This window comes from Lytechinus variegatus, chromosome 4 (assembly GCF_018143015.1).
Source record: "Lytechinus variegatus isolate NC3 chromosome 4, Lvar_3.0, whole genome shotgun sequence".
NCBI lineage: Eukaryota > Metazoa > Echinodermata > Echinoidea > Temnopleuroida > Toxopneustidae > Lytechinus > Lytechinus variegatus.
In genome coordinates, this window is record NC_054743.1 from 1,352,787 (window position 1) to 1,365,325 (window position 12,539).

A 12,539-nucleotide genomic window follows, 5' to 3' on the forward strand; every position below is an offset into this window, starting at 1 on the left:
ATAATATTGTGACCAATATGATCGAAAACGATTGCAAAATCATTTGTGAAAGGGACTTTAACCAGTGTAGGTGTAGGGGTGGTCATGGGGTTAAAACTGTAGTGGGAATAATGCATGCTCATTTTATATTCAAGATGAGGAAAGCGGGGACTGGAAATGTTTACTATTCTATGAAGATTAAACTCCCGTATTACACTCATGGTAGTATAGGGCCGATACAGGCCTGACTGGAAAAGACTAAAAAAGGTTCAGTCGGCAATCAACATACACGCCACACACAATCGCACCTGAAGGAACGGCGATACACAGTCTGACAATAGACAGAGAAACAATTCCGGACGCGACAAAAGTCACGCAAAATGCCCCACGGTCCAATAAGATGGCTTGTGTTTCTTACTTAAAATACGTATAATTAATGATTGAAGAGATTACCAATGCTTATTTTCTTTGTGAAAACATCTCAAGGATTCAGGAAATCCCAATTTTATTGTAAATCATAGACGGTAGTTAAGCACTTTCAGCCAATGAAATGATGAGTTTCCGCGTGAAACATGTGTAAAAGGCTACGAGAAGTCTTAAAGCGGGAGAAACTTCAGAAGCGATTAAAAATACTTTTTTATGAACTCTCGTACCTGGGACATTTAAAGACTATTTTTTCTGCAAATACTGTGTCCCTTAGCATGTGCTATTTACCAAATTAAAGCTTGAAAAATGGTAAATCATAATCATTAAAAAAATCATGTTTGAAAAAATCGAGTTCTGTCTGCTTTTGACGTGACGAGTCACATACAGCGCGTCCAAAAGAAATGTCCCTCTGACATAGGACTAAATTAATTCTAAAATGTGGTAGGATTCTCAAATAAATGTTCATAAATGTTCAGTGGAAAGCTCTTTTCATGTTCTAACTTTTATAAAAAAAATCATTGGTCGGTCGCGCTTCAGCGGTTTTGAATACACACTCTGTTACGTAATAGTGGTGCATTTTAGCTCATTCCAAGTTTGCACCATTGATGCATTTCATCATTGTCTATGGCATGTTAACATAAATACTTACATCCAGGATCTGAGCAGGGATAATTCTCTAATCATATCTAGACTCATCAAATTATAAACTTGAGCATGTTCAAAAGGACACGAAACATAAAAAATTAAGTTTGTTTAATTATTGATAAGGGGAATCAGTGCACCAACTTGAAAGAAAATGGGAATAATGGATGAGTAAAATAAGCTGAAAAAGGGGAATCAACAAGTTAATCACCCTTTGTAAAAAGGAAATATACCAAAGAAAATTTGACCTTTTTTCTTTTAAAAAGTTACACTGAATTATGAATTATTGAACTTGACCTCAGTAGCTAATTAACTAAAAAAAAGTAATAAAAACAGAAATGCAGTATTGTTGGAATTATGCATGAAACAGACATGACCCGTTGTCTCAATCATTGTGCATCTCCTTATCAAACATGAAATGAACTGTCAAATACTGTTTTTGCCCTTCTGAACATACTCAAGTTTGTGATTTGATGAGCCTGGTTAGATCATGGAGATTTCCCTGGTCAGATCAGGGAATTCTTTGGTCAGAACAAGGAGATAGAGGTGATATCTCCTAGGTCAGAATGGTCAAAGAGGGTTGATATGCAAGAAAGTGCAGAACACAAAGCAGTGTTGCATGCATATAAACTTGGAATGGGTTGAAAAGCACCACTGTTACAAAATAGGCTGTGTATTCGAAACCACTGAAGCGAGACCAATGATTTTTTTTTTTAAGTTAGAACATGAGATGGGCTTCCTATATCCATACATTTCATTGATTTTTTTTTTAAGTTATTAAGCCGCATATCAGAGGGACATTTTTGGGGGGACGAGCTGTATGTAGCTGAAAGAGAAAAGCCTACTCTCTCCTCTCCAAGTAATTGCAAGAAAGTAAAATTGGCTGTATGATATGTAGTAGAAATGCCCTTATGCATCAATGGATGATACAAAATAGTGAAATTTCAAATAAATAGGCAATGTGCATTATATAGAGGAGGGGATGACTCTGAGAGGGCTAGGGTTCGATGTGATAGCGCTTCTTTATGTAGCTGTTAGAACGAACTCTACTCTCTCAGATCAATAAAATGGAGTGTAGTATAAAGCACAAACGCTTTTTCCTCAATGTTTGGTGGAAAATGGTGAGTTTCCAAATAAATTGGCAATAAGCAAAAGGGGGAGGGGTGACTTCCACAGCACCCCCCCCCCCGAAAGGAGTAGGCATCGATATGCCACTGCTTTTGATGTAGCTGGTAGAACAAAGCCTACTCTTTTCCTCTCCAAGTGGTTTCAAAGAAATTAAAGTGGCTGTACTCTATAGCAGAAATGACTTTTGCTTCAATGGGTGCTTCAAAAATTGTGATTTTCCAATAAATAGGCAATATAAAACAACATGATATAGCCACGAGAAGGGGGCTTTGACATCCCCACCCACTGAGAGTGTTAGACCTCAATATGCAAACATTACGTTTATGTAGCTGATAGAGAAAAGCCTACTCTTAACTCTCCAAGTGATTAATGAGCGGAGATAACTGCATTCAATTTTCAACTATACATTATACATACATGTTAAACGTATTAGTCTATGTAAATGCATACAAAAAGCAACATTTCTGAAATTGAAGTAATCAAGTTTGATATCTTACTAATTTGCTAAAAAGAATGATACAGAATTGGAATTTCATCCACGTGATAATAGTATATCATTAAAGTTTTCTGAAACATATCAATGTAATTGATTAATTTTTCTTAAAATTATCTAAAATCATGTATTTGCAAAATTTTCAATTTTGGGAAAAAGTTACAAAAATGCAGATTTCTACTTAAAATCTCCGCCAAATGACCTACCTATCCCCTATAAATAGCACAAAATTGTAGAAAATTCATTTTTCTTATATATGACACTAATTTTGTGGCAATGGAATGTTTATTTCAAAATCTATGTATGAAAATTCAAATGATCTGAAAATTTGGCTGCCATTTTGAAAAAAAGAGCCCTCACGGGTTAATTTTCAGGATACAGCCTGGTTGCTTCATATATTCATATTCAGCGTAAAAAATGGTGTAGGCGCATTATATGATTTTTTTTCCTTTTTCGTGCGGCACAACTATAACCCGGACTAGGGAGGGTTGCGACCTATTCCACCTTTTCAATTGAATTACCAGGGGCAATATTTTAGGTGCATTCTCGATCTACCTTCCGTTTTCGTCCCCTTTTTCTTTTCAAAAAAGTACATAGACCAAATCGGTCTGGTACGCCGTAGCTTGACAATTAAGATATCGTGCATTTTGGAGCCCCCAATGTGACAAAATGGTGCTACAGCAATTCAAAACCACTTAGAGACAAGCAAGTAGAATTGTCTCTTTCACTTAGATATAGCCAACTGTTGGCACAGCAAGCCTACCCCCTTAGGAGACTGCTGAAGTCACACTATACCTTTTTATCGTATTTTGCCTATTTCTCGGAAAATTCGCTATTTTTGGATCACCATCGGGGCGAATGACGTTTCTGATTTGAAGTAAACACACTTTTACTCTTTGAAACTACTTGGAGACGAGAGAATAGACTTTCTTCCATCATCTACATGTAAGGAAGTGCTAGCACATCAAATTCAATTAAATTAATTCAAAATGGTTTACTTAGTGAAAATAACTTACGGTACTACGAACAAATTTCAATATAGACATATATGTAAAAAAGTATATCATAAATAAATTTAAGAAGATAACTCACTGATCAAATAGGAAACTATGCAAAACACATGTAAATAAAAACTGCAAAAGTGAAGTGCCAATTTAGCACTTACAGTGTTTCTATAGTGACTGCACTACCAGTGCTGATTTTCTAGTTCAAATTTAAACTAGAAATCCGTCACTCGTAGTGCAGTCACTATTCAAGCACTGTAAGTGCTAAATTGGCACTTCAGTTTTTACAATTTACCCAATGTTCTACAAAGAAAAACGGCCCCCCTTCAGGTGGCTGCCGAAGTCACCCCCCTTATTTTTTTCGTATTTTGCGATTTTATGAGAACATCTGCCAATTCGATGCCCCCGTTGAGACTAAAAGCCACTTTCATTGTCTTAAAGCTAATTGGAGACGCAAGAGTAGGGTTTTCTCTATAAGCTACATTATAACGAACTACTGGCACATCGAAGCCTACGCCCTCAGAGGGCTACCGAACTTTCCTACCCCTATTCCGTATTTTGCCGAATTTCTAGGAACGTTCGCCATTTTAGAGCCCCATTTATGCTAAAGATGTTTCTGCGTTGCAGTAAAACCAATTCTATTGTTATTTTAATCACTTAGAGCCGAACAAGTATGATTTTTTTTTTTTACATATCAAGACGTCCTTGCACACTGAAGAATACTCCCTTCGGGGGCTTCCAAAGCCAGTTTTCTTATTTTAAACCACTTGGAGATAAAACAATAGGATTTTTTCCATCAGCTACATGTAAAGAAGTGCTAGAAAATGAATTATTTTCCGTCAGGCAGCTGCCGAGGTCACCACACATTTTTACTTTTATTATATTATTTTTTGGGGGATCTATTTATGGGGGAAAAAATAGGGCGCTACTAGGAGTAACAGTCAAGTCGTTTTTATTTCCATTGATATCTTGTAAAAAAAAGATGATAAATTGTTCAGCAAATTCATTTTAATATTCTTTCTGGCTACCCCATATGAGAGCTTGCATACTAAAGACTACCTTTACGTAATTTTTTTGTAGTTGAGTGTTTCATTGAGTCATTAAAGTAAACACACATAACAAGTTAAACATAATTACAATATAAACACGCAATCATAGCATAATGACAAAAGAAATATATAAGTAAAAAAATACACCCCGCCCCCTCCGACGGAAAAAACAACTTTTTTCCAATGACACGGATACCTTTTTAAAGCAACTTTAATGGCAAGTATTCGTATGCTTATACACAGTAAAGAGCATACATACAATCACTTTAGACATGTTAGACAAGAACTCAAACTTACATTTTTTTTAAATGAGCCGAGGGTTTGTGTATTTTCAGAAAGTTTGAAAGACTTTATGCTGAATTTACTAATAAATAAGAAATGCTTCAATAATAAAAAAGGACATTAACTTATCATCCGCATCACCAAACATTCCTTTTTTTTTGCAAAATTAGACAAAGCAAAATTGGAATCAAACTTCTGTAAGTATAATAGTTGAGAAATCTTGCCACAGGAAGGGGAACCCTTTTCACAGTCACAAAATATATGAACCAATGTTTCAGGGAATATATTCAATTCAAATCATTCATTTGACATCCTTTAAAAAACACACAAACATATTTTCAAGTACAATATGATACAACAATAAAGGAGTAAAGGAATTTAAATCACAGTATAAGCAATCAAAATGTTAGAAATATAAAAGAAAATGTCGCGGAAATATCAAATAAAAGAAAATGTAGCGGACGTAGGAAATCAGAAAGGCCTTTGACCTGTTAAAGCAGACTCACTTGCTGACTACATCATGGTACGAAAAAAACACACAAGTATAATATAGTGGCAAAAAAATAACAGACACGAACATATCGACATCACCCCCCCCCCCCCCTTCAATAGGCAGTTGGAATTGTATTTTAATGATTCGCTGGGCTTCTGTGGAAGCCCGTCGCACGCAAAGGGATATCCCTTTGCGTGCGACGGGCTTCCACAGAAGCCCAGCGAATCATTCACTTAGCTACGACGGGCTTCTACAGGAGCCGAGATTTGCTTGGGTTTAATTCAATGAAGTTTTTCAGCCTTTTCGTAATTGTTATATACTAAAACCTCTGCCACTAATTTCCTTTACAAACCTTTTTCGAAAATCAAATGAAAAAATATACAGCAACGTGGGGAAAATTCCCCCAAATAGAAAATCATTTCAACCTTACCCGAATTTTTCGTTGGAGTCAGACAAGGGGGATAAATTTTGTGACGTGCATGTACGCGCGCACTCACTAGGTCTGGTCACTTGATTTCATTTATATCGTTCTGAAAAATAATTTCAAATCTTTTCTGCTAGATCATCACGTAATAAGCTACGCGCTTATTCACCATTGTCGTCTTATTTGTTTCATCAAGGTGATATCACTAAAATGATATCTCCTTGGTTTCATCGATCGGTTGTATTTTCAGAAAAACAAAAAGCTTGTAATGTCTTAGTACTTTGAGCTGATCTCGGTGCACTTTTGAAGTTTTTCCATCCCCATCATCCCTCTTATTATTTTTGTCTTCTATTCTTGCAAAAAGGAGAGAAAAGAAAGCAGTTTAGAACATCATTCATCTTATGCTCTTTTCAAAAGGGAAACGTAGTTCATGATATCGGTTAGGGAAATGTAGTTCATGATATCGGCACTACCCAAACAAAAGAATGTCTGGGCGGCCACTCAAACAAATTCCTTCCGAAAAGAGCAGGATACAGATGGTCAACGCCCCGAACAAACGGAAGATTGGTCTTTATCGGCAGGATTACCTATCGAATTCTCTTCGTACTTAGCAATGCAAAAAGTTTTTATGAATACTTAATCGGTCGGTGATTCATATTGTATAAAACCGCTTCTCATGGGTGATGATGCGTACAAGGATGAAAGAAGAATCATTTAGGAAATTATAGACGAAAAAAATGTTCATATGTCACGGAGAAAGAGCGAGATTGAGAGACGGAGATAAAAAGGGGAATAGACTAAACGAATTTTTGTTAGATTACTTTTTTAAAAATCCCAAAACGTTTGTTTGTCGCAACTCTGTCCTCAGACCCTTGCCAAACTGGTGACTATTTACTATTATTCTTGTTTGACCTAGCCCCCACCCCTGACGGAAATGTGACCTATACACTATAATATTGCTTGTTTGTCTCCTCCCTCCTACATTCTGTTTTTAATTGCGAGCAACGCAATAGAAAATATAAGAATGAAGACCGTCCTGGTCAGTTTTTCCCCGTTACGACCCCCTGTTGCACCCACAAATGTAATAACGCCCACAAATGTAATAACACTTTACCCACAAATGTAATAATTTCACCCACAAACGTAATAATGCACTTTACCAACAAATGTAATAATTTTTGATCGCCCACAAATGTAATAATGACTTTACCCACAAATGTTATAAATTGGAAGGAATTTTTGGCAAATCCGTTCTAAACTAAAATCCTATAGTAATACGTTCATATAGCGCAAAAGTGCAAAGTCTCTTTTGCTAACCTGGTTAATTAACAAATTATGATATTAAATCCAAAGTCTTTATTCCGGACCCGGTTGTTTAAAAAATTATAATATAAGTCCAAAGTCTTTTTTCCAGACCTTGTTGTTTCAAAAGTCCGAAGACTTTTCTCCAGACCCGGTTATTAAAAAAAATATAATATAAGTCCAAAGTCTTTTTTCCAGACCCGGTTGTTTCAAAAACTATAATATAAATCCATAGTCTTTATTCCAGACCCGATTGTTTAAAAATCATAATATAAGTCCAAAGGCTTTTTTCCAGACCCGGTTGTTTAAAAAATAATAATATGTTTAAGTCCAAAGTCTTTTTCTCGAGAAAGAGAAAATGGAGCTAAGCATTTTCTCCAAACCCTGTTATTCAAAATTTTAAATAACGATACAACAACAACAAAAACCGTATAAAGATCCCATAATCTTATTAATGCTGGATAACATGGACATAGTAGGGTAGTCTTTCAGCCAGACCCAGTTATTTGTTTTTCAAAATGACGCTAATAGTAAAAATAGAAATAACTAAAATAAATCTAAGACCAAGCACTCATTGAACCTAAGAACCTGTCTTTAAAAAGAGGTTTACAACGTTGTCTTTATTCCAGACCTACTCATTACAAAAATTACGAAAAAAAAAATCTTCTAACATAAGACCCTATCATATTAGTTTGGAATAACCCAAGTTTTAAAACGTACTCTTTCCTCCAGACCACGTTATCTGAAATTGAATTAAAAAAGAAAATCAAATCTAAAACCAATTTTCAAAAGTTTCACCCAGTAAAAAATATGTCTTTACCCAACACCCAGATTTTTATTTATAATAATACTAAGACCCCTACAAAACATTGTAATTATGCATGGGTAAAGCAAACGTCCTTTCTCCAGACTTGGTTATTATTTAAAAAAATATAGTTTTTACAAATATTTTAGAACGAATACCTAATAATGTAACTACTGTGGAATAACATGGAGATCGATTGTAGACTTTCCTCCAGACACATTATTATTTCAAGAATAAAAAAACCCCAATAAATCCCAACCCCCAACAACGAATCTAAGAACCAACAATCCTCCAAATTAAGACCAAGTAGAAAGGCACATGTTTAGAGCGTTGTCTCTATTCTTGAAACAGTCATTTAGAAATTAATTTAAACAATCTTAAAAACATAAGACTTTGTCATATTCTCATCCCTGTTGAATAACATGAGTATTATGCTTGGACCTTCGTCTAGACCCAGTGTTTTATAAAAGAAACAAATATTGAAAAAAAATCAAAGCTAAGACCAATCTTTAAGATTAAACCCAGTTAAAATGCCAGGGTTTAGAGAGTTGTCTTTACCCCGCATCCAGTTCTCTTAAAAATACAAATTAAGCAAAAGATTAATCTTAAAACATAGACACCAGCATCTCCCAAACTATAAAAACCCTGTGATAACGCATACCACATAAACGAAAACTAAATATAAGGCGTAAATATTCAGATCTGAATGGTGCGCACCTTAAAAACCCAATATAACAACAAAAACAAAGTTATTCTTCATCAAGGATATTGTGGCGTCTTTGTTAATATTATTTGTCTGTTTTCATCGTTTCTAATAATTTCCCGTTTTGAAATAACTGGGTCTAGAGCAAAGACTACACCATATTTAAAGACGTTTGTCCCCTGGAAAGATCAAACCTCAAGATGTTAATGGACCTGAATCCACCGACGGGACAGCCTAACCCCGTAACTCTGGTACGGGTGTGGGAAGGGGCTCTTCTTTCTTTGCCTGTCTCTCTCTTTCAGTCATTTCAAATCCGTTTTTTCCTATCTTATCACTTCTTGATCACATAAATCCTCTCTCTCTTTACTTTACGGGTCAGTATAACCCCAGAAAATATATCTTAGGCCACTGAGATTATTGGAATTGTAACTAATCAAAAATAATGCTGAATATATTACAAATGGTGCTTGGTACACTGAAAATTTAAAGTACCGAAGAACTTGTTAAAACGTTATCCCCTCTTGTTAGAATGATTTTCTTTTATATAATATCTCGTAGATCGTCGATCAGCAACCTTATCGTTTTCAGGAAGTAATCCCCATATTGTGTGCTGATATCTTATTCCTCAATGTATCGTTTTATATGTATTTCAAGGATTTGTTTTGTTTTTTTCATAGAAAAAAGGAATGAATAAACAAGAAATAATAGTAATAAAAAAGAAGTAATAAAAATAATACTAAATAAAATTGTTACTCTACTTCTCAAACAGTGGGTGGCAAAAATAGTCAATCATGACTTATTGCTAAATAGAAACATGGAATGAAATGGTTATCCCCTCTTGTTAGAATTTTTTTCTTTTATATACTATATCATACATCGTCGATCAACAACCTTATCGTTTTCGGGAAGTAATCCCTATTGTTTACTGATATCTGATATTTCAGTTTTTACATATGTATTCAAATGTTTTGTTATTTTTTTTTCATAGAGAAAGGAATATACAAGAAATTATTTTTTTTAATGGTTGCAGTGTCTTTTTTTGTTGTTGTTATTTTTGTTGTGTTTTTTTAACGATTTTTATAACTGGGTCTGACAGAACGACTACGCTATACTTCCATGTTATTCGACATAAATAGGATCGTGGGTCTTTGTTTTTTACAATTGTTATAATTTTTGAAATAACTTGGTCTGGAAAAAAGACTTTGCATTTATATGATTTTTTAAACAACCAGGTCTGGAATAAAGACTTTGGACTTATATTATAATTTTAGAATTAACCGGGTCTGGAAAAAAAGATTTCGCATTTTTGTGCTATATAAATGCATTACCAAAAGGTTTCAGCTTTTAGTTACCAGGTCTTGAGCAGAGACTATGCTTGATTCTCAATTTACTATTAGCGTCTAGAGAAAAGACTAAGCTCGATTCTCATTTTATTCCACTGGAATATCATTATTGTATCTTAGTTTGGACTAAAATTATAATTTTTGAAATAACCGGGTCTGGAAAAAAGACTTTGGAATTATATCATAATTCTTTAAACAACCGGGTCTGGAAAAAAGACTTTGGACTTAATATCATAATATGTTAATTAACCAGGTCAGGAAAAGAGACGGCACTTTTGTGCTATATGAACGCATTACTATAGGATTTTAGTTTAGAACGGATTTTTTAAACAACCAGGTCTGGAAAAAAAGACTTTGGACCTATATTATATTTTTTTAAACAACCGGGTCTGGAAAAAAGACTTTGGATTTATATTATAATTTTTTAATCAACCAGGTCTGGAAAAAAGACTTTGGACTTATATTATTATTGTTTAAACAACCGGGACTGGAATAAAGACTTTGGACTTATATTATTATTTTTAAACAACCGGGTCTGGAATTAAGACTTTGGAATAATATTGTAGTTTTTCTAAACAACCGGGTCTGGAAAAAAGACTTTGGACTTATATCATGATTTTTGAAATAACTGGGTCTGGAATTAAGACTTTGGACTAGTATTGTAGTTTTTCTACACAACAGGGTCTGGAAAAAAGACTTTGGACTTATATTATCATTTTTGAAGCAACCGGGTTTGGAATAAAAACTTTGGACTTATATTATAATTTGTTGATTTACCGGGTCAGGAAACAAGACTTTGCACTTTTGTGCTATATAAACGCATTACTATAGGATTTTAGTTCAGAACGGATTTTACTAAAAATCCCTTCAAATTTATTACATTTGTGGGTAATGTCATTATTACATTTGTGGGCGATCAAAAATGATCACATTTGTGGGTAAAGTGCATTATTACATTTGTGGGTGAAATTATTACATTTGTTATTCCATTGAAGAATGGATACCATTCATAGCAAAAATAGATACCCTTTTTTCATTATTTTAGTGTTTTGACACCCTGATTACAAAACGTACGCGCATGGTATACACTCGTTAGTGTAAGTGCCCCCCCCCCTCCCCTCCCGGAGAAAAACATGATAATGCTGACACTCAAATGCAGTATCTGCTATGGCATCAATGACATGTACAATGCATTTAAAATGCTGATAGGAATGATGTGATAATAGTCCAAAATGTAAATCAAATTATAAATGAATTTAGCGGTATCAAAGTATACCAAGGACCACAATGAGAACGCCACAAATCATGCAATATATTTTAATTGAACTTGATTGTGGACAATCCAAGATATTTCTCAATTACATATCGGCTGTTGAAAATTTACAAAACATCTCGATAAGATCTTGGTTGTGAACCATCTAAATAATGCATCTAAATAATCTTGTTTGTGATCAATCTTGAATACAGATCTTGGTTGTGAACCAAGTATTTTAGATCTTACTTGTGATTAAAGATAAATTCCAGTTTAGGTAATGATCTCAAAATGATTTTTTTTTTATTTTAGAACCTAATATAACGACCACCCAAGTGTCTGTTTGTATAAATAAAAAATACGTGCCAAAGGATTCTGGGAGAAATTGTGTAATTGCTGAGAAATAAGCAAAATAAACGCGGATTCGGTCACTTCCGTCGGGTCTTTATTCCAGCAATTATAATACACTGTCCCACGTGTGCTTCTCTGTGTTGGTGATCTTCAGTGTGAACTTTTTCAGCGTAGATTTCAAGATTTCACAAAGTTCAGTTTATGTAACTGTACCAGATCTAGATCCTCGATGATATACTGACAATTAAGCCTGGTTTTACAGACTTTCTCATGAAATCAGCGTTTACTGTAACTACTGGAATTTCTCTTTAATCTGCAATAAAGATTTTGGTTGTGAACAATCAATAATGATAGTTCACCACATCATGATCTTAGTTGTGATCAAACTACAATATAGATCTTTATTGTTATGATGAATCTTCAGTACAGATCTTGTCTATGTTCGATCTATGATAAGATCCTGAATGTGAGTCATCTATAAATGATGCCATTAGATATTGGCTTTCATCAATGAACAATTTAATCCTGGTTGTCATCAATCTACCATACACATCTCAGTTGTAAAAGTAAAAAATCTCAAATGAAAATACATTTTAATAAGATTCTGGTTGTGATTAAACTGTATTATAGATGTTGGTAGCGATAAATTAACAATATATTCCAATAAGATCTCACTGGTGAATAACCAGAAATGCATCTCATTGAAATCTAATTATGATAAACTGAAATATATCTCATTAAGATCTTGATTGTGAATAATCTGACGTATATTTCATTGTGATTTTGATTGTAAACAAATTACTAACATCTCACTAAGATTTTAAGTGCGATCAGCCTTCAACATGTTTAATACAGCTCTACAA